The sequence below is a fragment of the Dipteris shenzhenensis genome, chromosome 11 (assembly GCF_047967505.1).
Source record: "Dipteris shenzhenensis isolate YYH24624 ecotype China chromosome 11, Dip_SZ_1.0, whole genome shotgun sequence".
NCBI classification, from domain to species: Eukaryota; Viridiplantae; Streptophyta; class Polypodiopsida; order Gleicheniales; family Dipteridaceae; genus Dipteris; species Dipteris shenzhenensis.
This window is the reverse complement of record NC_141606.1, coordinates 6,748,228-6,763,829: the sequence shown is the minus strand read 5'-3', so window position 1 is coordinate 6,763,829 and position 15,602 is coordinate 6,748,228.

Below are 15,602 nucleotides of genomic sequence, written 5' to 3'. Positions count from 1 at the left end.
CCTCATGAAGGCATGGAGGAGGAGGTGTTTGATGATATAGTGCAAGATTTATATGTCCATCAATCCGAAGGGAGGGGTGATAGCATGAAGCAGGACGATCTTTTTACCCTAGCATCGACTCCACTGTTTGAGGGGTGCACATTCTTTGTTCTACATGCCTCCCTTGAGTTACTAAACTTGCAAACCATCTATGGATGGAGCAATGCAAGTTTGAATGCATTACTCAAGTAAGCTTTAAAGTCTATTTTGCAAACATGGTGAATTATGGTAGTGGGTCAATTACTCGAATGCTTTTCCTCATATATGGTCTTCACGTGTAGCCAATTGTGTAAAATGCTTCCAAGGGAGAATAAATTACCGACCTCAAGAGATATGGTAAGGCATGTGACCTCTCTTGGAGGATTAGATTACAAGCGCATCCATGCATGCGTCAATGATTCCGTTTTGTTTCCTGGACTACATAAGGATGCAATAGAGTTCCCTACTTGTGGAGAGGCAAGATATAGAGCAGATCTCAAACCTTTGGACGTGCCTCGTAAGGTTCTGCAACATTTTCCCATAATCCCTCACATCCAACATATGTTCAAGTGCAAATCCACTGTAGAGCTCATGTCATGGCATTCCTCCCATCGATCAACCGATGGCAAGTGGAGAACTCCCGCAGACTCTCCTCCGTGGAAGCATATTGAAGACACATGGCCAAGCTTCAAGGAAGAACCTAGGAGCTTGAGACTTGAATTGGGTATGGACGGTGTGAACCCATTTGGTCTCAAAAGCACCCCTTACAGTGTATGGCCAACCAGTGATATTGGTGAATTATAATCTTCCACCCTCTATGGATATTAAGAAAGGACATGCTATGCTGTCCCTTCTAATTCCAGGGAAACATAAAGTCAAAAATCATGATGTTTATTTGGAGCCTTTGATTGATGAGCTAGAGATACTTTGGAGAGGTATCGAGGTGCATGATGTGAGCCGGCCTTCCTCGTCACGAGACTTCAACTATAAAGCAGTCTTGATGTGGATGATGCATGACTTCCCAGGCTATGGTGAGTGTTGAGGTGAGCATTGCACTTCTAATTATGAATAGGCAAAGGATGTGGCACCCTAAACCCACCTTCAACTCTCAATTGCATCTATTGTTCAGGTCTCACTACATCGGGTTACCATGCATGTCCTGTTTATGGTCCTTCGCTAGTTGCCTCATGGGCAGACGCATTGAATAAGGTCATCTATGAGAATTACCATCGATTTCTCCCACCTGATCATCCTAGATATGTTGCTCCTTGGAATGAAGTCCTCCCACAATCACTCACTACGGGAGATTGGATGAGAATTTGGGACTATTCCATGACTCCTCCACCACTTGGCATGAGCCGGTAAGGGTTTGTAACTATTGTGTGCTATATTGGCTAGAAATAAAGATTGCCCGCTAACACACTACAAGGCATAGGCCATTTTCCGACGGAAATACCGACGCTTTTTACATTAAAATTTTTTTTTTTTCACGGGCGCAAAGGTCGCTATAAACGTCGTTAAAATCGTCGGAAAAGGAGCGTCGCTATAAACCATCGCTATATAGCGACGCTGTTAATCGTCGCTATATAGCAACGATGCAAACGTCGCTATATAGCGACGATAAAAATGTCGCTATATAGTGACTCTGTTAATCGTCGCTATATAGCGACACTGGTAAACGTCGCTATATAGCGACGATTAACAGAAGTAAAAAAAAAGGGTTAGTGGGGCTAAATAGGGCTTCCTTTTGGCCCTGTTTAGCCCCACTAATCCTTTTTTTTTTTTTGTAATTACAAAAGAAAGTTTTTTATAACAAAATTTCCCTTGCTTGCAGGGTGAAACAAAATTGTTCTTGTGAACGATGAGGAAGAAATGCATATACATATACAACTGTGTTTGTAACAAAATTACCCTGTGAAAGGGCGATACAAAATTGCTCTAACGAGCGGATATACAAAATGCTACTACCACTACTAATCCGAATCCGAATCCGAATCGTCTTGTTGGGCTGTTCCCTGGTCCTCGGCACCTGCATCCTCTCCCTCGTCCCCGACACCTGCGTCTTCTCCCTCGTCCTCGGCACCTGCGTCCGATCCTTGCCCCTGTTGATCGCTCGTCTCTGATGATGGGACGCTTGAGCTTTGACCCTAAGAGTGAACCATATAAATCGAAAATTAGATTGGAACTTAAATTAAAAAGTGAGATTACAAGTAGGAGTAAACTTATACCGTGCGAGCAGCCACCTCAGCCCAATTGACTGTCGCTCCCATTGCCTCTTGCTCAATGAACCACGGCTTGGTTCCTATCCGAAATGCGCACCGCGTCTCTGCATCCGTAGGAAGACGACCCATCACAGCTTGCTGTGGATCCAATTTACAAGAGTTAGAGTTAGCTAAAGTGCATGTAATATGTAAGTAAAACAAATAGAACAATACATTAAATGGAAAGAAGTAAACTTACTACGGTTGCCTCGAACGCATACCGTCCGCCTGCACCAAAGTGCGAAGTACCTACGACGTCCAGCCGTCTCTTTGCAGCCCTCCTCTGACCCTCGAACATTTCGGGATGGTCCCTATGTTGCTTCTTGAAGTACTTCCAATCAGCTTTGTCTGCCCAGCTGGGTTTAGCCAACCCCTTTGTAATGGAAGTACGCATGGTTGATCTGCGATGCTTTAGGACCCAACCCATGCACTCGAGCATATAATTGTTATTAAACTCCACATTTGGCGGATTAGGATATCTTTGTTTTAACTCATCGATCACCGCCTGCTTCTTTTGGGCATCTTGATACCGCCAATCGATATTTATGCCGCTCTTGAAGTGATGACTCATCAACCGAGCCATCACTGCTTTGCCCTTTTTGTCTTCTATGATCTCTCCGGCAGATGTGATTTGATAGGAGAGATCCCCTGATGAGTAAGGGGGACTGACGGTAGCAGAGTCTGAAGGAGTGGAAGCTGCGCGACCGCTTCCGGATCGAGGAGTAGCTGTGGGAGTACGAGAGGGAAAGGGACCTGATTGATACTGTGTCTCCGGACCAAGTGGAGACCTAAAGGAGCGTGAGTGTGCTGACTCGTCTACATCTCCTGAGTCAGCACAACATGAGCCGCCCATCCTACTCTTCCTTCCCTTGCGGGAGGCATGCGAAGGTGATGATCCCGAGTCGAAGGGGCGCGAGGGGATGGCTGGCCAGTACGTCCACCCGTCGGTGTAGGGGAAGGAATTGCGGAGGTCCTCTGAGAGAGCAGAGAGAAGAATCTCGCTGCCTCCTCATCGCTCATCTGCGCTACAAACTCGTCGGGAGTCCCAACAAAGCCATGTACGGCTAGCAAAGGAGTCCCCTGAGGGGTAGTCGCAGTGCTACGTGGAAGAGGGGTCGGACTAGGGGTAGTCATAGTGCTAGGACCGAGGGGTAGTCCTCGGGGTAGTCGCCTGAGAGGAATCAAAGTCCTCTGGAGCATATAGATCATGAGCTCTCCTCCTGCGAGGCTGTCCGTACTCGTCCGATGAGCGACGTGATCCCATGTCTAACATAGACACAAACACGAAAACAGAAAACAAAAAACAAACATGAGCATTCTCATAGGCATAGGCATAGGCAAGAAGAAAGAAGAGGGAAAGGAAAGAAGAGGGAAAGGAAAGAGGGAAAGAAGAGGGAAAGATAAGAGGGAAAGAAGAGGGAAAGATAAGAGGGAAAGAAGATGTAAAGGAAAGAAAAGAATGAGAATGAGGAAATAGAGAATGAGAGAAGGGGGAAATAGAGAAGGGGAAAGAGATGAGGGAAAATAGAGAAGGAGAGAAGGGGGAAATGAGAGAAGGGGAAAATAGAGTGGGAAATAGAGAATGAGCTTATGCAGAAATAGAGAATGAGCTTATGCTTCTCTCATTCTCTATTTCCGCATAAGCTCACGCATAAGCATGAGCTTATGCGGAAACTTAAGCATAAGCTCATGCACATGCATGAGCATAAGCATGAGCTTATGCTTAAGCATAGGCATCGGAAATAGAGAAGGAGCTTATGCATAAAATAGAGAATGAGTTTCCGCATGCTTATGCTCATGCGGAAAAAGAGAAGGAGCTTATGCAGAAAAAGAGAAGGAGAGAAGCATAAGCTTCTCTCATTCTCTATTTCCGCATAAGCTCCTTCTCTTTTTCCGCATGAGCTTATGCTTATGCTCATGGGTGAGCATGAGCTTATGCTCATGTTTCCGCATATGCGGAAATAGAGACGTATGCTTCTCTCCTTCTCTTTTTCTGCATAAGCTCCTTCTCTTTTTCCGCATGAGCTTATGCTTATGCTCATGGGTGAGCATGAGCTTATGCTCATGTTTCCGCATATGCGGAAATAGAGACGGAGAGAAGCATAAGCTTCTCTCATTCTCTATTTCCGCATATGCTCACGCAAAAGAGAAAGAGAAAGAGCTTATGCGGAAAAAGAGAAAGAGCTTATGCGGAAACTCATGAACTATTTCCGCATAAGCTCCTTCTCTTTTTCCACATGAGCTTATGCTTATGCTCATGGGTGAGCATGAGCTTATGCTCATGTTTCCGCATATGCTCATGCAAAAGAGAAAGAGAAAGAGCTTATGCGGAAAAAGAGAAAGAGCTTATGCGGAAACTCATGAACTATTTCCGCATAAGCTCCTTCTCTTTTTCCGCATGAGCTTATGCTTATGCTCATGGGTGAGCATGAGCTTATGCTCGTGTTTCCGCATATGCGGAAATAGAGAAGGAGAGAAGCATAAGCTTCTCTCATTCTCTATTTCCGCATATGCTCACGCAAAAGAGAAAGAGAATGAGCTTATGCGGAAAAAGAGAAAGAGCTTATGCGGAAACTCATTCTCTATTTCCGCATAAGCTCCTTCTCTTTTTCTGCATGAGCTTATGCTTATGCTCATGGGTGAGCATAAGCTTATGCTCATGTTTCGGCATATGCGAAAATAGAGAATGAGAGAAGCATAAGCTTCTCTCATTCTCTATTTCCGCATATGCTCACGCATAAGCGGAAACTTACGCATAAGCTCATGCTCATGCGTGAGCATAAGCATGAGCTTATGCTTATGCTTATGCTTAAGCATAAGCATAAGCATAAGCATAAGCTCATGCTTATGCTCATGCGGATATGGAGAAGGAGCTTATGCGGAAACTTGCGCATAAGCATATGCTTATGCTTAAGCTTAAGCATAAGCATAAGCATAAGCTCATGCTTATGCTCATGCGGATATGGAGAAAGAGCTTATGCGGAAACTTGCGCATAAGCATAAGCATAAGCTCATGCTTATGCTCATGCGGAAATAGAGAAGGAGCTTATGCGAAAAGAGAGAAGGAGCTTATGCGGAAAGAGAGAAGGAGCTCATGCGGAAAGAGAGAAGGAGCTTATGCTCATGCGGAAATAGAGAAGGAGCTTATGCGGAAACTTACGCATAAGCTCATGCTCATGCATGAGCATAAGCATGAGCTTATGCTTATGCTTATGCATAAGCATAAGCATAAGCTCATGCTTATGCGGATGCGTAAATAGAGAAGGAGCTTATGCGGAAAGAGAGAAGGAGCTTATGCGGAAAAAAAGAATGAGAGAAGCATAAGCTTCTCTCATTCTCTATTTCCGCATAAGCTTATGCGGAAACTTGCGCATAAGCTCATGCTCATGCATGAGCATAAGCATGAGCTTATGCTTATGCTTATGCATAAGCATAAGCATAAGCTCATGCTTATGCTCATGCGGAAAAAGCGCATGAGCTTATGCGGAAAGAGAGAAGGAGCTTATGCGGAAAAAGAGAATGAGAGAAGCATAAGCTTCTCTCATTCTCTATTTTCGCATAAGCTTATGCGGAAACTTGCGCATAAGCTCATGCTCATGCATGAGCATAAGCATGAGCTTATGCTTATGCTTATGCATAAGCATAAGCTCATGCTTATGCTCATGCGGAAAAAGCGCATGAGCTTATGCGGAAAGAGAGAAGAAGCTTATGCGGAAACTTACGCATAAGCTCATGCTCATGCATGAGCACAAGCATGAGTTTATGCTTATGCTTATGCTTAAGAATAAGCATAAGCATAAGCATAAGCTCATGCTTATGCTCATGCGGAAAGAGAGAAGGAGCTCATGCGGAAAGAGAGAAGGAGCTTATGCGGAAAGAGAGAAGGAGCTTATGCGGAAAAAGAGAAGCTTATGCGGAAACTTGCGCATAAGCTTATGCGGAAACTTGCGCATAAGCTTAAGCGGAAACTTGCGCATAAGCTCTCATTCTCTATTTCCGCATAAGCTTATGCGGAAACTTGCGCATAAGCTCATGCTCATGCATGAGCATAAGCATGAGCTTATGCTTATGCTTATGCTTAAGCATAAGCATAAGCATAAGCTCATGCTTATGCTCATGTGGAAAAAGAGAAGGAGCTTATGCGAAAACTTGCGCATAAGCTCATGCTCATGCATGAGCATAAGCATGAGCTTATGCTTATGCTTATGCATAAGCATAAGCATAAGCTCATGCTTATGCTCATGCGGAAAAAGCATATGAGCTTATGCGGAAAGAGAGAAGGAGCTTATGCGGAAAAAGAGAATGAGAGAAGCATAAGCTTCTCTCATTCTCTATTTCCACATAAGCTTATGCGGAAACTTACGCATAAGCTCATGCTCATGCATGAGCATAAGCATGAGTTTATGCTCATGCTTATGCTTAAGCATAAGCATAAGCATAAGCATAAGCTCATGCTTATGCTCATGCGGAAAGAGAGAAGGAGCTTATGCTCATGCAGAAAAAGAGCTTATGCGAATGAGAGAAGGGGGAAATAGAGAAGGGGGAATGAGAGAAGCATAAGCATAAGAGAATAAGAGGGAAAGGAAATAGAGAATAAGGGGGAAAGGAAAGAGAGAAGGGAAAAGAGAGAGGGGGAAAGAGAGAAGGGGGAAAGAGAGAATAAGAGAAGAGGGAAAAAAGAGAAGGGGGAAAAATGAGAAAAAGAGAAGGGGGAAGAGAGGGTTCCTACGCCCATCACTGCAGCTAGCGCTTAAGGCGCTAGCTGCAGGCCAATGCAAATAACAAAAAGCTTAAATGGAAAGAAGAGAAAGCACTTACCTGTAAAAGTATGTCCCGCTCGGTGTAGTGGACTGGGCCCACAAAAGAGAGAGTATGTCCCGCTCGGTGTAGTGGACTGGCCCTACAAAAGAGAGAAAACAACCCATTTTTTCAAATAAGATGTTAGTGGAAAGAGGAGATCACAAAAGCAACTTTTTGAAAGGAGATAAGGAAAGAGAAGATTGAGGAGACGAGGAAAGGAGGAGATTGAGGAGAAGAGAAGGAAGAGAAGGAAGAGAAGGAAGAGAAATACAGGAAGAAGAGGTGAGTTTCTTTCTTTCTTTCTTGAAATTTCGTTTTTTGTTTGAATCCTTTCTAATCAAGCATGAAAACTAGTTTAAAACTTTAGCAATACAAGTAAAAACACTCACAAAACCAAAGCTAACAAACAAACAACCTACATTGTTGAAAGAAACTCACCTTTTGAAGAACTTTCTTTCTGGAAACCAAAGAGGGAAAAAGGAGAGAGAGGGTGTACAAGAGATAGGAGAAGGGTGAGGAGTGGGAAATAGAGTAGGAGGTTGCTTGGAATAGATGGGAGGTCAGTGAAAATAGGTGGGAGGAGATTTTGGGTTGCTTACTTGAGAGATTAGGAAAGCTTTGAGCAAAACGCCACGCGTTTCAGCGTTTCGGGTTTTAACCCACAGCGTCGCTATTTATTCGTCGCTATATAGCGACGATTTTAATTTAAAGCGTCGCTATATAGCGACGTTTTAAATTAAAAACGTCGCTATATAGCGACGGAACAGAGCGTCGCTATATAGCGATGCTTACTGTTTATTTTTTGGTGTGGCCTCTTGTGAAGCTCAAACATGCTATGCCTATAATTGTCAATATCTCCTCTTACTACATAGCCTTACTATATAGGATTTTTTGTTCCAATCCTTACTATATAGCAATGTCATTATTTTTATATAGCCTCAAGAGAAGCTCAAATTAAACATGCTATGCTCATAATTGTGTACATCTCCTCTTCATGCTTATGTTTTGGTTTTACAAGTGTAGATGGAAGGGACGAGTGGAAGCTCATCCGATGATGCGCCAACGCCTGGGAGCACGAAGTGGCTTACGGAGAGGTTATATTGTCATTGCACTCATTGCAAGCGAGAAGTATGACATCAACGTCGTATTATCATGCGCCACTTGCGGATGTATGGGGAGGAGCCGGAGCCAGTACCCCCCGTTGGTGTTGCACATGTTGATGGATCATCGGTAAGTCAAAGCTATTTAAGTTCGCAATCTTATTGTATACCCGGAATTAGAAGATCTTCTATTTACACGAATGAGCTTATGACAGGATGACGAGGGTGACGAGGGTACACATATACCTTCTCACTTTCAACAAGACTATAGTCTCCCGGATGACGATGAGGGTATGGTCGACATGATGGATTCCATTTTTAGGGGCACTACATCCCACGCACACGTGATGTCAGAGTCTGAGGTGAAAATGCGAGAGTTGCAATCAACACAATTGTACGAGGGTGCCAGGATGTCTAAACTACATGCTTGTCTCTCAATCTTGAATCTACAAGTACAGTATGGGTGGTCGGATACAAGTGTCTCGGCCTTAATGAGGTTAGCCCTTGCATTAATTTGATTGACTCATTATTTCGATATTGTTTGTTTTGAGAATCATCATTTGGATAGTGTCTTTGTCATAGGTTTCTCCAAAAGATGTTGCCTGCACCAAATACCATGCCCGCATCAAGAGATGAAGCGAAAAAGATGCTAACAATGGTGGGTATGGATTATGATACCATCCATGCTTGCCGTAATGATTGTATTCTCTTTCGTCGTGAGCATGGAGATTTGGCTAGTTGTCCAAAGTGTGGGGAACAACGATATAGAGATGACTTGCAGGGTGAGAGGATACCGGTAAAGGTCTTAAGACACTTTCCCATCATTGCAAGAATACAACACATGTTTCGATGCAAATCCATAGCGGAGTTGATGACATGGCATGCATCTCATCGGTCCACTGATCACACATTGAGGATTCCCGCAGATTGTGCAGCTTGGAAGAACATAGATAATCAGTGGCCGGACTTTGCGAGAGAGCCACGCAACTTACATCTTGGGCTAGCCATGGACGGCGTGAATCCTTTCGGGTTACGCTCGACATCTTGGTCGACATGGCCCATAGTCGTGGTGAATTACAATATCCCACCATGGCTAACAATAAAAAAGGGACACCTCATGCTTGCACTACTTGTGCCAGGAAAGTACAAGGCAAAAAACATGGACGTGTACATGGCACCTTTGATAGAGGAGTTACAGATATTATGGAGAGGAGTGCAGGTCTTTGATATTTCCAGAGCTCCTAGGCATACCAATGATATTTTAGTCAGGGGTATCTTGATGTGGACCATGCATGACTACCCAGGATATGGAGAGTGCGCAGGTACGTGGTTATGTCTTTACATGTACAATGAGGGATTATGCTTTTTTTACTCTCTTTTGCACGCATGTCTTGTACTAACATATTCATGCACGTGTGCAGGACTTGTTACAAGTGGGTACCATGCTTGTCCTGTTTGTGGACCTGCTCTGAAATTGCTTGCACGCTACTCCAAACACATGAGGAAAAATGTTTATGAAGGTCATGCTCGATACCTTCCGCTCGACCATCTCGCACGTGGAGGTCAGCTTGATCCACCACCATCATATTTGAAAGCAAGTGATTGGATTCAAGCTTGGAGGGAGAATGGAGAGGAACCTCCTCCTGGTATGAAGAGGCTATCGATCTTTCACGAGCTTCCTTATTGGGGTCAGTTACAAATCAATCATCTCTTGGATCCCATGCATATCTTTAAGAATGTGGGGGCTACCATTTGGGCACACTTGGTTGGTTCCAAGGACTCGAGAGGAGTGCGAGAAGACTTGCGTGCTATGAATAGGATGTCTCGTTTGTGGCCCCAAGTGCATGCTTCAAGAAAAGTTGTCCTCCCGAAAGCAACGTGGATCCTCTCTACGAGGGAGGAGGCAGCGATCAAGGCAGACATTGCCTCTTTTCAAACACCGACAGGGTACATGCGAGGAGCATTTTCAAAGGACAATAAGCTTAGTGGCCTCAAGTCCCATGATTGGCACAAGGTCTTACAGGTATTCTAAGTAGAATTAGTGTACCGATAATAGTGATGCATTAGCGTAATTATTATTATGTTATATTGTTGACATGATTTCATTGTTGCTTTGATAGTTCATCCTTCCAATTACAATAAAAGGGTGCTTGTAAGAAGATGTTAGAAATGCTATATTCAAGATCTGTGGTATTGTGAGGCATGCTTACTATCAATTCGCATTATGTATTTTCTTCATGGACATGTGAAATAGGTGGATATCTCAAATATCTTACATATGCATGGACATGTGAAATAGGTGGATATCTCAAAAAGAGATCTCTATATCGAGCATCGAGAAGGCTAGGGTGGAATCCATCGAAGCCGTATGCTTGCTTGAGAAGCACTTTCCCTCAAGCATTATGACAACTCAAGTCCACTTGCTTGTACACATAATTGATGAGGTGGCTATAGCAGGTACCGTTCATAATCGATGGATGTTTTTTCTCGAGCGGTTTATGAAAACTTTAAAGGTGTTTGTAAGACAAAGAGCAAGACCAGAAGCAAGCATGGCAGAGGGATGGCTTGTGCAAGAGTCATTAGTATATATCATAGAGTTTCTTGCATCCACGGATCCTGATATGCCGCAAGCTTGGCACAACAAGGATGATGATCGCATCATTGGCGAGGTCCCCCAAGGAAAAGGGATTGAAAGAAAGATGAGCGAAGAGCAAATGGAGAAATTCAATAAGTTTTGTATCCTCAATAGCCCTGAGATGCAGAAGTGGATTGAGAGATATGAAGTGGCCAAAGCAGAAAGAATAAATGCAAGGACGAGATTCAGAGTAATGTACAGGCGATCACAACCATATCCACGAGATCTGGCTCTTCTCCCTACTCACATGTCACTTGATTGGCTACAACTAGCTATACGTAAAGCCGAACGTGATGGAGAGACAATAAACGAGCGCGAGCGGGAGTTATCATCTGGATGTATGCTGCATGTAAGTTTCTTATCTCTTGATGTAATTAAGTAATTATTTGTGGCAATATATGCTATAAAATAGGTGCATCTTCATTGTTTTAATGATGCTCTTTTACAGTACAAAAAGTACAATGCATTATGGTCATATGGACGACATTTTCGCGTAGAACGCATCGATTCAAAGAGAGTCACGTATGATTGTGGAGTCATGGCTAACTTCACACAAGATAGCCGAGCAAGTGCTTTGGATACCAATCTTCTCTCCTCACAGTTGGATTATTGTGGAACCATACGCGACATCTATGAAATTGATTTCAGACGATTTACTATTTTCATTCTTGATGTAAAATGGTTTAGAACTACTTACAACGGTCCCCATGCGACTGTGAGAAAAGATGGTAGCGGTCTCTTTGCAATAGACTCCACCAATGAAAGTGATACTTTTGTTCTTCCCGAGCACTGTGAGCAGGTGCATACTAATGATTTAATTAGTCGAAGCTTTCGTTTTTTAAGTCCATTGATATATATATAATTGACGACATTTGGCACGTGATTTTTCATCTTCAATATAGGTGGTTTTTCATCCGGATCGTTCTGATCCAAGATGGTGGTACGTGATCCAAGTTGCACCACGAAGTAAGCAGATTTTTGAAGATCGAGATGTGGATATGGAGATGCCACTACCAATGCCGGATCCAATTGATGAATCTAGCGAAGAAGATGTAGATCACCATATGAGGCAAGAGGAAGATGCGCATAATGACATCGCACGGGAGGAGGATGGAGATCACGATATTGACGAGGAAGACAACAATCGTCAAGATCAATCACCACACTTAAGCTTAATTGAAGAATATGATCAAATACTTTTAGGTGAACGTACGATGCTAGAGTACGATGATGATATAGGAGATCAACTCGGTATAGAGTTGGAGATAGACTTGCTTGGCGCCTTAGACTTGGCTCAAGATGAAACAGTTGATGTAAATGCTCTTATTTAATTTGATTTTTCTCATCTCAAACTTGGACATGAATATATGAGCTTCAAAGGCTTGATGTACATGCTCTCATTTTTTAATTCTCTATGAGCTCAAACATGTATGAAAATTTAAAAAATTTTATCATTGGAAGAAAATAAATTTTAAGGCTTAAAAAAAAAAAAAAACCTCTCTGTAAAACGTCGCTATAATATATTGTCTCAGTGTCGCTATATAGCGACCTTTAAAAGTCGCTATATAGCGACTTTTACTAACGTCGCTATATAGCGACGCTTAGTAAAAGTCGCTATATAGCGACGATTTACGACACCCGATTTTTATACCGACGATTAATGCTAAGCGGGCGCTAATCGTCGGTACGTAAACGTCGTAATAGGATGCGTGTATAGTAGTGACACCAGCTTTTGTTTAGATACTCCATCTTTTATTGTTTACCATATTGGTCCCACCTCAAGATCAATCACCTGCTTGATCCCATGCATATCTTCAAGAATGTGGCATCTACCATTTGGGAGCATTTGAATGGGACACAAGATTCCATAGGCATAAGGGAGGATCTACGTACCATAGGGAGGATGCGTGAAGCTTGGCCACAAGAGAGACCAAATGGGCGTGTTTTTTTACCTCATGCACCATGGAGGTTATAAAAGCTAGAGATGGTGGCGATGAAGTGCACTATTACTACAATTCGTACTCCCACTGGATGCATGAGGTGTTTGAAGGGAGCCTTTACAAAGAGCAAGAAAAGAGGTGTAGAGCAATTATATGGCTTGAAGTCTCATGATTGGCACAAGATGCTCCAAGTAAGTATTTTATGTGCATAATATCTTTTTCCTTTCAAATTTGTGAGTGAATAATTATAAGCAACTAATCAACCACCTCCTCGTAAGTTCAGTTCATACTACCCGAAGGTAGCATGGCCGAGGGTTGGTTGGTACAAGAGTCACTTGTATATATTTCTAAGTTTCTTGTTGATGTGGATAGCTCTCTCCCACGACTATGGACAGATGATGAAGACCTAAGGATGACCTCTATTGTGCCTCAAGGGAAAGGACGCAACAAAGTAATAGACATAGAGTTGCATAATGGTATCAACCTCTATTGCATGCTTAATAGTGATGTGATGAAAAGATGGGTGACAAGAGACGAGGATGCAAAGGCAAGAAGACAAGAAGAAAGGGCCCTCTTTTGTACACACCATGAATCTCGTGTGCCATACCCTCAGTATCTAAGAGCACTTCTAAAGGATATTCATGTGGATTGGCTACTTGATGAAATGGAGAAAGCAGAGAAAGATGAGGGGATGCATATCACAATGGAAGGATGTGAGTATGCTAGGGGATGCATGAGCAAGGTCGGTATATAGAATGTTATGCATAAGTTAGGAGCTGTCAATAATTTAGATTGCTTAATTAATTAATTTTTTCTTGGTGTAGTGTACTATGTTCAATGCTATATGGTGTGAGGGCAAGCATTTTCGAACACAACATAAGAGAAACACACAAGATTGCAGTGTCATTGCTAGCTTTGAGGGAGCCAATGGAGCCATGGATGATTATTGTGGCATAATCCAAGATATTATTAAGCTTGACTTTCGACGCTTCTTTGTGTATGTTTTGGATGTAAAGTGGTTTAAGGACATGGTGGAAAGAGGCCCTAATGCAACAATCAAACGCCATGCAAGTGGCTTTGTAACTATTGACTCCATAAAGTTTTGGCAAACTAGGAAGGACACACTAGTACTACCACAACAATGTGAACAGGTACTGTGCACACATATAAAAATACTCGCTTTTAAATATTTGATACCTTCGATGCAAGGAAAATAACATGATTGTATTTGTGTTTGAATTAGGTTGTCTATCAACCAATGGTGGATAATAATAGATGGTGGCATGTCATACCTATTATGTCACGTTCCAAACACTACAAGGCATAGGCCATTTTTCGACGAAAATACCGACGCTTTTTACATGAATTTTTTTTTTTCACGGGCACAAACGTCGCTATAAGAGTCGCTAAAAGCGTCAGAAAAGAACTGTTGCTATAAAGTGTCGCTATATAGTGATGATGACAAACATCACTATATAGCGACGCTGTTAATCGTTGCTATATAGCGACACTGGTAAACGTCGCTATATAGCGATGATTAACAAAACTAAAAAAAAAGGGTTAGTGGGGCTAAACAGGGCTTGCTATGGCCCTGTTTAGCCCCACTAATCCTTTTTTTTTTTGTAATTACAAAACAAAGTTTTTTTATAACAAAATTTCCCTTGCGAAAAGGGTGATACAGAATCGCTCAAATGAAATGATCGAGCAACAAAAGCATATACATCTCGGACATATACAACATTGTTTGTAACAAAATTACCCTTTCGAAAGGGTGATACAAAATTGCTCAGACGAGCGGATATACAAAATGACATACAGGGTGAAGAAAATGCTACTACCACTACTACTACTACTACTCATTCGAATCCGAATCATCCTCGTCTTGTTAGCTTGTTCCTTGGTCCTCGTCAGCTGCGTCTTCTCCCCCATCCTCGTCACGTGCGTCTGATCCCTGGCCCTGTTGATCGCTCACCTCCGCCGATGATGGGATGCTTGAGCTTTGACCCTAAGAGTGAACCATATAAATCGAAAATTAGATTGGAACTTAAAGAATAAAACAAATTAAAAAGTGAGATTATAAGTAGGAGTAAACTTATACTGTGCGAGAAGCCACCTCAACCCAATCGATCATCGCTCCCATTGCCTCTTGCTCAATAAACCACGGCTTTGTTCCTATTCAAAATGCGCATCGCGTCTTTACATCTATAGGAAGATGACCCATCGTAGCCCGCTGTGGATCCAATTTGCGAGAGTTAGAGTTAGCTAAAGTGTATGTAATATGTAGTAAAACAAATAGAACAATACATTAAATGAGAAGAAGTAGACTTACCACGGTTGCCTCGAACGCCAACTGTCTGCCTACACCAAAGTGCGAAGTACCTACGACGTCCAGCCGTCTCTTCATAGCCCTCCTCTGACCCTCGAACAATTCGGGATGGTCCCTATTTTGCTTCTTGAAGAACTTCCAATCAGCTTTGTCTGCCCAGCTGGGTTTAGCCAACCTCTTTGTGATGGAAGTACGTAAGGTTGATCTACGATGCTTCAAGACCAAACCCATGGGATCTCGCATATAATCCTCATTAAACTCCCAATTTAGCGGGTTAGGGTATTTTTGTTTTAACTCATCGATGACCGCCTGCTTCTTTTGGCCATCTTGATACCGCCAATCGGTAGCAATGCCGCTCTGGAAGTGATGGCTCATCAACCTCCTCATGGTGGCCATCACTGATTTGCCCTTTCTATCTTCTATTATATCTCCGGCAGCTGTGATTTGATAGGAGAGATCCTGTGATAAGTAAGGAGGACTGACGGTAGCCGAGTCAGAAGGAATGGAAGCTGCGCGAGTGCT